The 12,296-nt window shown below is 41.4% G+C and overlaps 1 long non-coding RNA gene across 1 annotated transcript; it reads right to left on the reverse strand.

Moving 5' to 3' along the window:
- Positions 1 to 7,721: 7,721 nt before the first annotated feature.
- Positions 7,722 to 8,239, reverse strand: LOC105701987. The gene is made up of 3 exons (XR_001104260.1): positions 8,066 to 8,239; positions 7,942 to 7,993; positions 7,722 to 7,871 (listed from the first exon to the last, which is right to left on the reverse strand). It is a non-coding gene; the product is annotated as an uncharacterized LOC105701987 (long non-coding RNA).
- Between the last annotated feature and the right edge of the window lie 4,057 nt (positions 8,240 to 12,296).

Consider the following 12,296-nt stretch of genomic DNA (forward strand, 5'->3'; position numbering starts at 1 on the left):
TTTGTACCGTTCAATGGGAATTACTCTCCATCGAATGCAATTAGCACGCCTCGAGCGAAATCGCGGGGAGGCCCTTCCGAGCCAAGTGCACCTCCGTCGATGGCCCTCCCAGGGGAAGAGGCCCCGCGCCCCCAATCCGAATCCCGAGGGCAGGAATCGACCCCTCGGGAGTATCGGAAAGCCACGTGGGTTTAAAAATAAAGCCGTCGTCGTTGTTGCGGGAGCGCGCCGGGGAAGTCGAGGTTGATCGTTCCAAAAGACAAAGCGGCTGGTGGGTGGGGTGCGGGGGCGAGGGCGCCGAGCCATCGGAAGCCTCCGCGGGGGTTGTTCGCGGCGAGCCTCCGTCCCGGCACCCCCGACACACACGTAAACTACCTTGCGACGACCTTGTTCTCGAGAGAGAAAGAGAGCGTTCTCTATTTTTAACTCCGCTTTATCGCCAACCCCCTCGTTCTCGCGTCTTACCCCCTAACGAGGCCCCGCCATCTTCTCGCGCCGAGGCGTCCGTGTGAATCCACCCCCGGGTCGCCCCAGAGCGGAGGGCAGGCGGACCCGGCGGAAACCCTCCTCGAGTAGTACTCCCGCGATTTTCCAACCCCTCTCCGCCGGGGGTGACCTCTTTCCCCCCGGGGGGCTCGCGGGGGCGTGTACGCACCGGCGGCCTCGCAGGCCCCGCAGACTCCGAATCCACCCCGATCGATCGGACTTCCATCCCCCGCGGACCACCTCATCGCTCCTGGCTTATTTACGTTCGGCCGAGCACTTGTCAGGGGGGTGCGAGCCGGACCCTACGCCGACCTTCGAGTCCTGTCAGTCCTTCGCCCTACTTGGCGCGACCTTCGAGATCCGCCCCCGCACCCTCAGCCTACCCCGACCTCCTCGGAAGGGGACTCCTGGACGACGACGCCGAATTTCGGGGAAACCGATGGGGGATCGTCCAGGCATACCGGCAACATAATAATTAGCATGTGCATGTAAGATTCGTTACTACCCCGACCTCCTTGGAAGGGAACTCCTGGACGACGACGCCGAATTTCGGGGAAACCGATGGGGGATCGTCCAGGCATACCGGCAGGGCACATAATAATTAGCATGTGCATGTAAGATTCGTTACTACTAATTACACTTAAGATACAATGACTCCACCCCTTCCCGAAGGACATGGATCATCGAGAAACCACATTTCGGAGCATCAACTGGTATTTCACTCCTTGAGGTGGAAATGTATCAGGACCCTGACGGAAACATAAGAATGGCGTTCGCAATCATAATCGAATTTTTTATCGCGAGGGTTAATTTTTTCATGGATATTCCCAACTATGCGTAATGGTGGGACAACTTGTTCTTTGCAGTTACCTTGACTGAATGGTGAAGTAACCCTTACTATGTTAATACGTATTTCAATTCCGTTCGCTTCTCGTTCCCCTTCGATTACAAGATCATCCCCCTCGGGGAAAATTGGATGGGACTTTGTTGTACGCGAACTGCGGATAATTACCAGACACACGATTCGAAGCACGGGGAATATCGTCTCTTATTGTCGGTTTCGATGCTTCATGTTTCTTGGCCAGCGCATAAAGGAATACGCCCGCGATCCAAATGCTTTAATATCTCCCCTCCTGTGTATCTTCTATATATTAATTTTTTCTTCCTTCGGCCGCTACATCCCCTCCCCAAGGAAGCGTCGGATGGATTATCTCTACGACACAAATAACCATCAGAGAAGCGAGAAGTCTCCGAAGCACTCCCTTCGTAATCGTTACCTCGGACACGCGATATTACTGGGTCATCTAATGAGACGATATTACCGAGATCTTAACTTTATACCTTTCCCTCGTCTCTGCCTATTTCCTCGTCCTTTAGGATCACGCGACACGTCTAGCCGGTATCGACAATTACCGAAGAAATCGGAAACTGGAAATCCGCCGCGAGACTCGCGGAAATGGAACCGACGATATCGATTTCACCCCCTTGGTTAACGGGCCGGGGGGAGGGAGTGCTGGAAATTGTTAGCGGAAATAAAAGAAAACCGGAAACAGAGCGAGCCACCGGGAGAGCTGATAAATCCTTATCGGCTTTCGACATGCCGTAAGTAATAAATAAGTCGGACAAACTGTACCGCGGAGTCGATATTTCTCGGCTCGCCGGTCGCTAAGCGCAAAATGCATAATGCATTAGAGGGGAAGAAACCGATCTGTTCGTCACTTTTTACGTCTCTACGTGGACAAAATTGCGCCGCAGGTCTTATCAACGCGTCTATCGTCCAGCATAGATCAAATGGGTCTCCCATAAATGCCCGTCACCCAGATATGATTGATCATCGCGTTACTATTGTTGATAAGAAAAATTAATCCTAGCGTGATATACACCGATCGACATATTACCATTGATTTCCCCAGGAAAGTTTAAATCATATGATTAAAAGTAAAATTGTCATCGTTCGTGAAACTTTTCGCTGAACTGGATCTACCGAATCGTTTTTTTTTTCTTTTTCTTTTTTTTTTTTCATTTTACAACCTGAATATGGAGTTTATAAGGAAGATCCTGACACGCATGAAATTTCATTTCTCATACCAAATTAATTTACTTAACAAATTATACAAAAAAAATGAAATTTAATGAGTGTCAGAACCTCCTTTACAGTCTCTATATTCACATTATAAATTCATTGTGAAAATAATATTCACATTGTGATTCGGTAAATCCAGGTCGAAGAACTGTATGAATGAAATGTCGTTTCTCATACCAAATTATTTTCCTTAAAAAAACATAAAATGACAATTCACGATTGTCAGGACCTACTTTACAGTCTCTATGCTCACATTGTAAATTCATTGTGAAAATAACGGAACGTGAAATTAACGCCATAGTTTGCACCCACGTACAAGGTAATACACAAGTAAGTTCACGAATGGACGTACAAGGGGAGGGAAGGGATGAAATTGCCGATTCCTTCGAAAACCAATCTACGAAGAGAACCCTTAGAACGGGATTTCCGACTGGCGAAAACCGACACAGTATTCGACAAGTCAATGCGCTCTGCACTCGAGGGAAGATAACAGAGAGAGAGGCCGTTATCCACCGGTGCCCTCGAAAAGTTGATCAACGACTCATAGAGGCTCTCGACGAGAGCACTGCACTCGATATCTCGATGCCTAGATCGATAGCCATCTTCATTTTGCCCCGCGATGTCGAGAGGCGTCGATCAAAGGTTGGTCGACGGCAAAGCCACCCCGAACGCGACATTGTATCACCGTGTTATACAACACGTTAAGGGTGCTTAGGGAAATAAGTCACGCTACAAGGGCGATTGTTTGCCGGTTTACGTGATGCCAAGAGGGCCGATAAGGGAAAAGCCTGATACGGAAGCGCCGAGAAATTTTTCATTATTCGATTAATGCCGTAACATGGAAAACTAGGAAATCCACATCTAACTACTTTTGCCGGCATCTTGTGGGACGATCCCCAATGGTTGGAATTATTTCCTTTTGTGCCTGACACCTTTCCAAAGCCACTGATCTATATACTAACTGGATAGCTGATATCCTCCAAAATGGCGGAACCTTTTGAAGCGACCATGGTCATGGACACAACCAATGTTGTAGTACTTGCGCATACGTCAAGAACAACGCGTCATTCAACCACAGATAGTAGAAGAGGTGTCAAATTCATATACTGGCGAGAAATAGTTGTCACTTTTATTCAAGTACCTATGAGAAAAAGGACAACCATTTTGTTTTAGTCGAAGCTTGCTTACGATGTGCCCTACACGCCATTTCACCCGTAAATTATGTTAATTCTGTCCTTTATACCTTAATCGTTTATCTTCGCGAACTGACAGTTCAACATTTGTCATTGCCGCGATTGACAGTTCAAATGTTTTGCACATGCGCACGTGTTACTTATTTAGTATCGCTGCCCGTCTGTAGTCGGCGCTGGGGTGCGTTGAATTCGTCCAAGTCCTATCCGTATAGAACAAATAGGTATCAGCTATCCAGTTAGTATATAGATCAGGGTCCAAAACGCATCTGATGCTTCTTTGTTTCTTTTGGGTAGGCTTCGAATAATGCACTGGGAGTATCGTTGGCTTCAAATCGGTTAAATCGAACTTTAAGGGCATTTCGAAAGGAAAGTCTCCGAAAGGGGCCGTCGATTGTTATTTTATAGAGTGCCAAGAGGGCTGATAAGGAGGAAACGAGAGACTGAAGAACCTCGGAGCCTCTCTCCATGAAAAATTCCTACCGCATCGAGCAACTAGTTTCGCTCAAGTAGTAAAAGTCGCGTTATGGTCAGACATGAGGGATCCGCAGCCTGTTTAGAGAGACGACCGTGAAATGCATAATTAACGTTCGGGATTGCCTGCACTAATACGTCACATAATTAGCCGGGAAAAATGCGTAAAATGCCCTCGCGAAGTAAAGGTTTCAAAAATGATAATTAGTTGTATCCTTGAAAGTAAGACTCTCGCGTGGACATATGTCTGAGAGCAACTCTCCAACAACGGCATACCACTCGCTGTGAGTCCATTGTTTACAAAAATCAGCCTTCCCATGGACACAGAAATGTATCTGTGGGAGCAACTCTACCGAGTGAAAACATTTCGTTTCCTGAAAGTGCTCTTCGACAGTCGCAGTATCTACCCTGTGTTGACCATCGCGCGATCTTGTACGGAACTTGACCTCCGCATCACATTGTTCCTTTTCTCAGTCCCGGACAATTCTATTAGAAATTCTATTTTAACTGTTGTCCTTCATGTAAAATATCCAATTTGTTGCGAAACTTTAACCCTTAATTTTTCCATTAATGCATTTCTAGCCCCAAATTCAAATCGTCGTTAACCCTTAGCACTATAATTGTGTTCCTAGTTTGTTCCCGCCAGAGGTGAGCTCATAGGGTTAAATCCACTTTAGCGTCCAACAACAGTGTCTTTTATCTTCTCCGTTTTAAAGTCATACGAGCCGCGATTAGGGCAACGACAATCCTTTCCCGTATACAAGGCATAGAGAATCGAACGTATCGAGACCTAGCCGGACGATTTTGAGAATCACTCGGTAGAGTTAAACTCCCGAAGGCCGCTCTCAGATGGAGGACACATTTCCCGTGGACGTCTAGCTTAAAGATATGGTTCCGGAGAGAGTCGCGTCTCATCGGCGAGCTCTACGGCGGCGGAGGCTGCGTCGAGGTTCGATCGCGGCTGACGGTCCGGGGGTGGCACATAACCTCACGAGTCCACGCTCGTCCCCTAGTTCCAGGACGCGCGCTTGTCGTCGCCCCCTTCGCGTCGTCCGCCGGGCACCGGAGCTCCGGTTTCCTAGGGCGAGAATTCTTACCTCAGCTCGTCGCAGCGCCCGCGCCTACTCCGTCGCTTCCTCATCGACATCCCCGAGGTTCACACTGCACTGCACCACACACGGCACACTGCACCCCGCGACTCGCTTCCACTAGGGTTGCGCGCTCGCCATTCACCGGCTCCACCCTCGCGCCGGGATCCCGGAAGCTGTCGTCGGTCTCTCTCCCACCCACGGCGCCCGCTCGATCTGTCTCGCTCTCTCCCTCTCTGTCCGTCTCTCTCTGACGCTCAGACCGCGCGTGCTCTCCAGCATCCAGCTACGCCCGAGACAGCGACCGGCCGACTACTGGCGGATCGCCGGACCACCGCCGCCCGCAGATTCCGATTTTGACCGCAGAGGCGCCACGAGACGCTACGGGATGCAGGGATGCGCAGAGCTGCGGGCGCGACGCGCCGGGGACTAGACCGGTGCCCGGACTTAACCTCCCTACGAGAGCCCAAGGTGCGCCTCGTGCGTAAGCAGTGGATAATTTTTTAATGCAACTTTTTAAAATACATAAACATGTTTTGAAAAATCTCTTGCATATATTATACAAAATATATAATAGCTCTAGTAGACATCTACCAAAGGTTAATCAACGTCGTTGAAAGTACGTTTAGATAAATAAAAAGACACCTCATGTATCCTAACATTATTCATACATACTTAATGTTTATATAAAAATTCTAACATGATAAAACTGTTAATTTCGCCCATACTCTGAGTTTTTACTTCCTCTTTGGCTGATGACCATGCATTATGATTTTTTACCACTGTGTATATTATCATATATTACCAGGCATTGTATGATGTTTAATATACTTGTAGTGGACGTACAAATTAGGACATAAATTTAGAAAACTTATATTATCTATGGTATGCGTAATAAAAATATCCCGTGAATATATGTGTAAATCTTTTGGGCTGACGCCCAACGAATGTATTAGCGATGGTATGATTGTTTCGTTGAGAAAAATGATAGTAAGCGACTTAGATTGTGACGAAAACCACATCGCAACATAGAGGTGTTTTAGTTGATTCACTATCTCCCAACCGAGTAGACCGCTCGATAAACCGTTTGCGAGCTTGTTCCACCCGGCTGCGTGTCAAAAGTATTCATAATTATCGAGTTGGCGCAATTTAAACAATGCAGTGCGCGCGACGCGGAACCCCACGGGCGTAGAGTTGCAAATATTTGAATTGTTGAGCTCCTAGGAAACAATTTACCCTGTGACGAAATACTAAAATGTAGGATCAATAAAAATGGAATGTTGTACATTAGTTCCTCTTTATCAAGAATAAAATGTTGCATGGAACTTACATACTGGGTAGGCAGCCGAAAATTGAAATGTAATTAACATGTAATGCGCCTACCACCGGAATTCAAAGTTTTGCCCTTAGGAAACTGTATTCGGATAATACCCAGCTGCTCACTCGCTATAAACATATAATGAACTAGAAGAATCACCTGGATTAGAGATATCCCCGGTGATTTGATGGGGGATTCCGACGGATCCAAGGTGGAGTGCATGTCCAAGCTATGTTTCTGGACATAGTGCAGACCCGCGCCCGAGATGTCGCCTCAAGCGTTTGCTTTATTTGCGCGTTTAGCCATATACGTGTTAGTAATCTTTTATCTGACTCGGTCGCCAATTATCTATTTTTAATTGGTGATAATTGAAACACTGTTTTGATATAAATACGATACCTATTATTATTAAGCCTATTTGGCATACGAGAACTTTATTACAAACTTAATAGACCGCGCTTTTTGGTACGTTCTTCTTATTCTTAGTTCTATCTTGTCCTGTATATTGAACTACACGGAGAATCGACATGTAATCCCGCGATGCCCTATCGGAGCGTCGCTTGCGGCGTTTGCTTGAACTATGTACATATGTCGGCAACGCGGGTACCGTTTACCTAACTGCCGACGCCACAGCTTTCTTTTTACACTTCTATAAAAATTGTCCGTGTGGTATTTGAAATCTGCAGAGACGTTTTTCTTTACCGATAGAGAACGTTTCGCCCCTTTGAAAGCAGTTCCACGACGCTGGTGAGCCATCCCTTACTTTCGTACATTATCTCTGTTACGGAAGTAGGCCCTATTTTTTTTGAAATCTTATATATTTATAATATCAATTCGCTAACCTCAGACAGAGCTGTTGACTAGCTGCCTACACCCAATTCGGAAAATACTTTCACCAACGATTTCACTTCTCAGATATATATGTATCTCGCTCAAAAATGTATTTAGCTAGAAACTCCACCGAGTATCTCGATGTTAAGGCTGAATCAAGAGTTGTAGATATGTTGCACATTTCCACAAAATATTTCGCCGTATCTAGGGTAGCAACGGGTACTAGAGGAAAAAAGTGAACGACACAACTCTTCTCTCTGATAAATTACTGGTACATTTTTATTTCACATAATCGTAAAATGTACTGGCTATTTCATTATTAAGAGCTAAGATTGACGTATTTTTGCTCCGAGACGTTTTGACTAAGGGTAGGTATTACTATTTTTCACTTTATAGGATAACTGAAATTTAAAAGAAACTTATGAATTATTTTGTAAATTTGCGATCCTTTTGCTTTATTGATCTACTTACTGGTTTTGATTTAGAATAAGTTTAGGTCACCGTCCTTCACTTTAGCCAACAACTAAAGCATAAACGGGAAGAATGTTAATTATTTTGTAAATTCGCCGTCTGTTTGCTTTGTTAAACAACTCACCGGTTTTAGTGACTCGCAGAATGATTTGGCACGTATTATTGATCGAAATTTTTCATTATTGTTGAGACTGCCAGCTACGAGGTAGGCAGAAATAAGTAGAAGAACTACCATTGCGTAGAAATGGAATGCCTGAAACTTCATTTTGGATGAGACTTGTTGGCACTGATTATTCAAAATACCCGATGGCTCAATGTAAAATTTCTATTTAAAATCTTTAGACCTAGAAATCGCCTCGAGATCACGAAATTTCCACACGACTGTCAAATGGTCTAATGATAAAAATTGCACGAACTTTTGTACAGTTAAGAATAGCGATAATCACCACGTTGACTAGCACGAGAACAATTTAGGATTCACGAATTCTTTCTTGTTATGTAAGTTATTTCTACCCGCAAATTATAACTTCAACTTATATATCAATATTTTATTATATAGAGAAATAATAAACGTCATATTTCAGAATTCTTCACGCATGCTTATATGATCTCCTCAAAAGACACCTTAGGTGTAAAAATACATTCTTGTTTCTTTCTTGAATTGCAAAAATAATTCAAACCGTTTTTTTCTTTCTAATAACAAATGGAAATCAACTACTTTTGCCAAATATGTTAGTACCTTCATTTTATCAAATACTCAAATCAGATATTATTGCCAAACTATTGTACATTTTGTTCCACATAATACAAGTACATCTATTGTAAAAATGATATTATCAATTAAAATCATGTGTCTATGAAAACCTACAGTTTTCTATTTTCATATAATCTAATAAAACTTAAAACTTAAAATTTTGCAAAGCTATTATATTCTTGATACCGTTACCTCTATTGTAATTATAATTGAAGGGATTAGTGTACGAAGTACAAATAGACTTAGAACAATTTTTGATAATCAACCTCGTGTTTTCTTTATTAATAAAATACAAGTAAAATTAATCGAACATTGGTGTCATCGGGTTTAGTGAATCAAACATTATTTTGATAAGTATTTTCTAAATATTAAGAGTATGTTTCTTAAAATTGTCTCCATGAAACACTAAATCTAAAATTGATTGATGACGCCAGATCAGGTTTTGCGAATATCCTTCATTTACCGTACTTGGACCTGCAACATAAATAAATTAAGTTAAGTTCAGTAACAATGGGGAGTCATTTTACAAACTTTTCTTACCGATTCTAAATACTGGCACATTCTTTTTATATTTGGCAACACTATTTCGACTCTATCGGAGAAGGTGTTTATCGCTTTGAGCAAACGCTGGGGATTCACATCCCTGTGCACCTTACTCTGTACCGCGTTTACTTCCATGAATGTTAGACCAACAATGACTAGAATCAGTGTAAAGATTAAAGAAAATCTCATGTTCGCTTCGTCGATGTCAAGGATATTTAACAAAAGCTATAAATTGAAAACAATTCTCCGTATTTAAAACTCCTTATGTCCGGCTTGCCGGCTACATTGAGGAGCGTAAAATACACTTGATAAGACAATCACGAAATTTACTGACGTATTTTTTTATTACATGAAAAATGACTGTGGGAGCTCCAAACGAACCAAGTCAATAGCTTTGAAAAGACTATTTTTTGTTATAGGGTAAGCTTACTGACATTTTAATTTCTCAGTATTCTTCAATATCGATGACGGATTTATCTGAGATATTGACACATATCTTTGGTCCAATGAAATTAAAAAACGCATTCAAATGATCGACATTTAGTAAAATAATTTATGCGCATATTCCTACTTATTGTTTCTATATAATCGGATGTTTTCATTTCTGTTCATGTCGCATCAGAAATTATGCATAGTTAAAAAACTATCCCTGTGATCTACATATGCAAGGATCGAAATTTTATAAAGTTTCTTGTATTAACGACCGTCATTATTCCAAATGTGCATATGTAGCATATAGCATTTAACTTTGACTTTTAATAAGAAAGTGGATAAATAAACCCGTCATTACAGATTTCTTAAACTAGATTGCCAAAGTTTAGACATATTTACGCAGAAATTATTCTACCATTACATTTTAGGTAATGGACGCAATGGTATCGATACTTCCGAAAAATTTCTTTTAATAGGATAGATGATTTATTAAAAAAATCAAGAGGTATTAAATCGTAAACTATGGATTAATACTCTTTATTTAATTAAAAGTTTAATCAAATAAATACATTTTCCTCCTTTTCAGTACTGATCTATAAACCTTTGTTATCATTTATCATTGGTACCTTCGACTCTTATTTTATTTAGGGAGTATCAGATTTAAGGGACCATCATCGACTTTATTGTACACCTGTAAAAGAAAAGGAAATGCATTAATTTTTCATGGATTTGTAAGGCCGAATGACTATTTTTTGCGAAATGGAATATTTTTAACGTCTTTTTGCCGTAAATATTCCTACTTTTCTAAGAGGTAAATAGGTAAATTTGTTGCATTTTTAATAACTTACATCTCTGAGTGATTGGCATAACGACTTAGTGCGCAACATAATGGACAGAAAATCATCATTGTCTATTTCATGATGGCCTTTGCCTGCTGAATTGACACAGGAAATGAAAAGAACTATCATCGCACATGAAAGAAACACATAAAAATTCATTGTCGATGTTGCTTGTTCGGGTAGATTGTACGAAATGCCTTTAGTCCTGATATGGAATCTCGGTTTAAAAGTTCGACTCCCGGAAGTCACTTAGTAATCACGAGATAAAGTCATGAACATTGAATTTTCGAGTGATAAAAGGTGCACGAGTTTTATTATAATTCAACAAATTATACCCGAGTCGATGTTCGCTTTAAGATTACTTTTCTAGTCACGAACTGTTCTTATTGTCACATAGAATTTTTCATAAAAAAAAAAATGAGCGATACAGGACGAAGATTACTATTATAGTTTTAAGATTAATTACTAATATTAATGTTTTTCAGTGGTTTTCATTTAGGAAATAGAATAAAATGATTGAGGTGGATATAAAAAGCAGTGCAAAGTTAGATTCGCTATTCATTCATTAGTCAACGGCTATAAATTGCATATGGAATAACAAAATTACATATCGTGTACATATCTATTATATACATTAAATACATAATTTTCGAGAATAGATTGATGCTATTTCCGCAGACAAAATGTTGAAAGATACCAGGTCAATCCCTATTTCGCAGATGTTCTTCATCTATGGGAAGAAAGGATGTAACTACAACATAAACAAATATATTTATGTCAAAATAAAAACCATGATCCGCCATTTCCTTTGACAGTAAAATTCATCCGTTTCTTACCGGTTCCACAAATTTGCAAATTCTTTTAATAATTTGGAGGGATACGTCGACTTTGTCTCCGAATGATTTCTGATTCTGAACCTTCGTAATAAAGTCGTCTTTTAAATCCTGGCTGCTCATCCTAGCATTTACCACCATAAACAATGGTCCAACAATAACGAGGGCTACTGTAAAAATGAGATAAAACTTCATCCTGGCTTTTTTACTACCAGTGATTTAAAGAGAAGCTCCATTTTCAACATCTACGACCGAATATATAAAACTCATCATTTCCGGCTTGCCATATTCCTTCTAAGTCGTAAACTAGACTTGATAATGCATCAGGAAAATCATGTGTACTTTTTATGATATGGCAAATTCTATTCTCTTTCTATCCGAAATGTTCGGTAATTCCAGTTGGACATAAATGACGGATTAAGTATCTTATCAGGGTTTTGTACCGATAGTACTAACGGAACTAAAGACGAGTGCATAAAACTCGTGGTGCCCGACACTTTTTGTAGAAAATAAGAAAAAGTCAGAGTAACTTTCTGATCGCTTCGGCTTTTCCGAACCAAAAGTCAGAGTCATTTTCTGGTCGCTTTGATTTTCTTCCACGTATCTCATCGGATTTCGGACACGTTTTGGAAATAAGAACAACTTTACCATGAAGGCGCAATTGATTATCGTTGCGACGTTGTTAATGCTTTCGAGCATTGTTTCGGCGAATCGTGAATTAAAAAAGCTCGTTTTCGACGGCTTCGTCGTTGAAGTAGCCAAGCGCTTGTACCAAATACTAACTGAAGGTATAAGTAAATCAAACCAACAAATACCGACAGCAAGTCCACTTGGAATATAATTTTTTGGAGTATTGACACCCCAAACAAATTGTTCATCAGCACGTTACGTCGGAATGACATTTTTAACAGTGCACTTTAATGAAACTGTAGTCTAAACTGTGAAACGTGCTAA

The sequence above is a fragment of the Orussus abietinus genome, unplaced genomic scaffold (genome assembly GCF_000612105.2).
Source record: "Orussus abietinus isolate OABI.00-Male unplaced genomic scaffold, Oabi_2.0 scaffold22, whole genome shotgun sequence".
NCBI lineage: Eukaryota > Metazoa > Arthropoda > Insecta > Hymenoptera > Orussidae > Orussus > Orussus abietinus.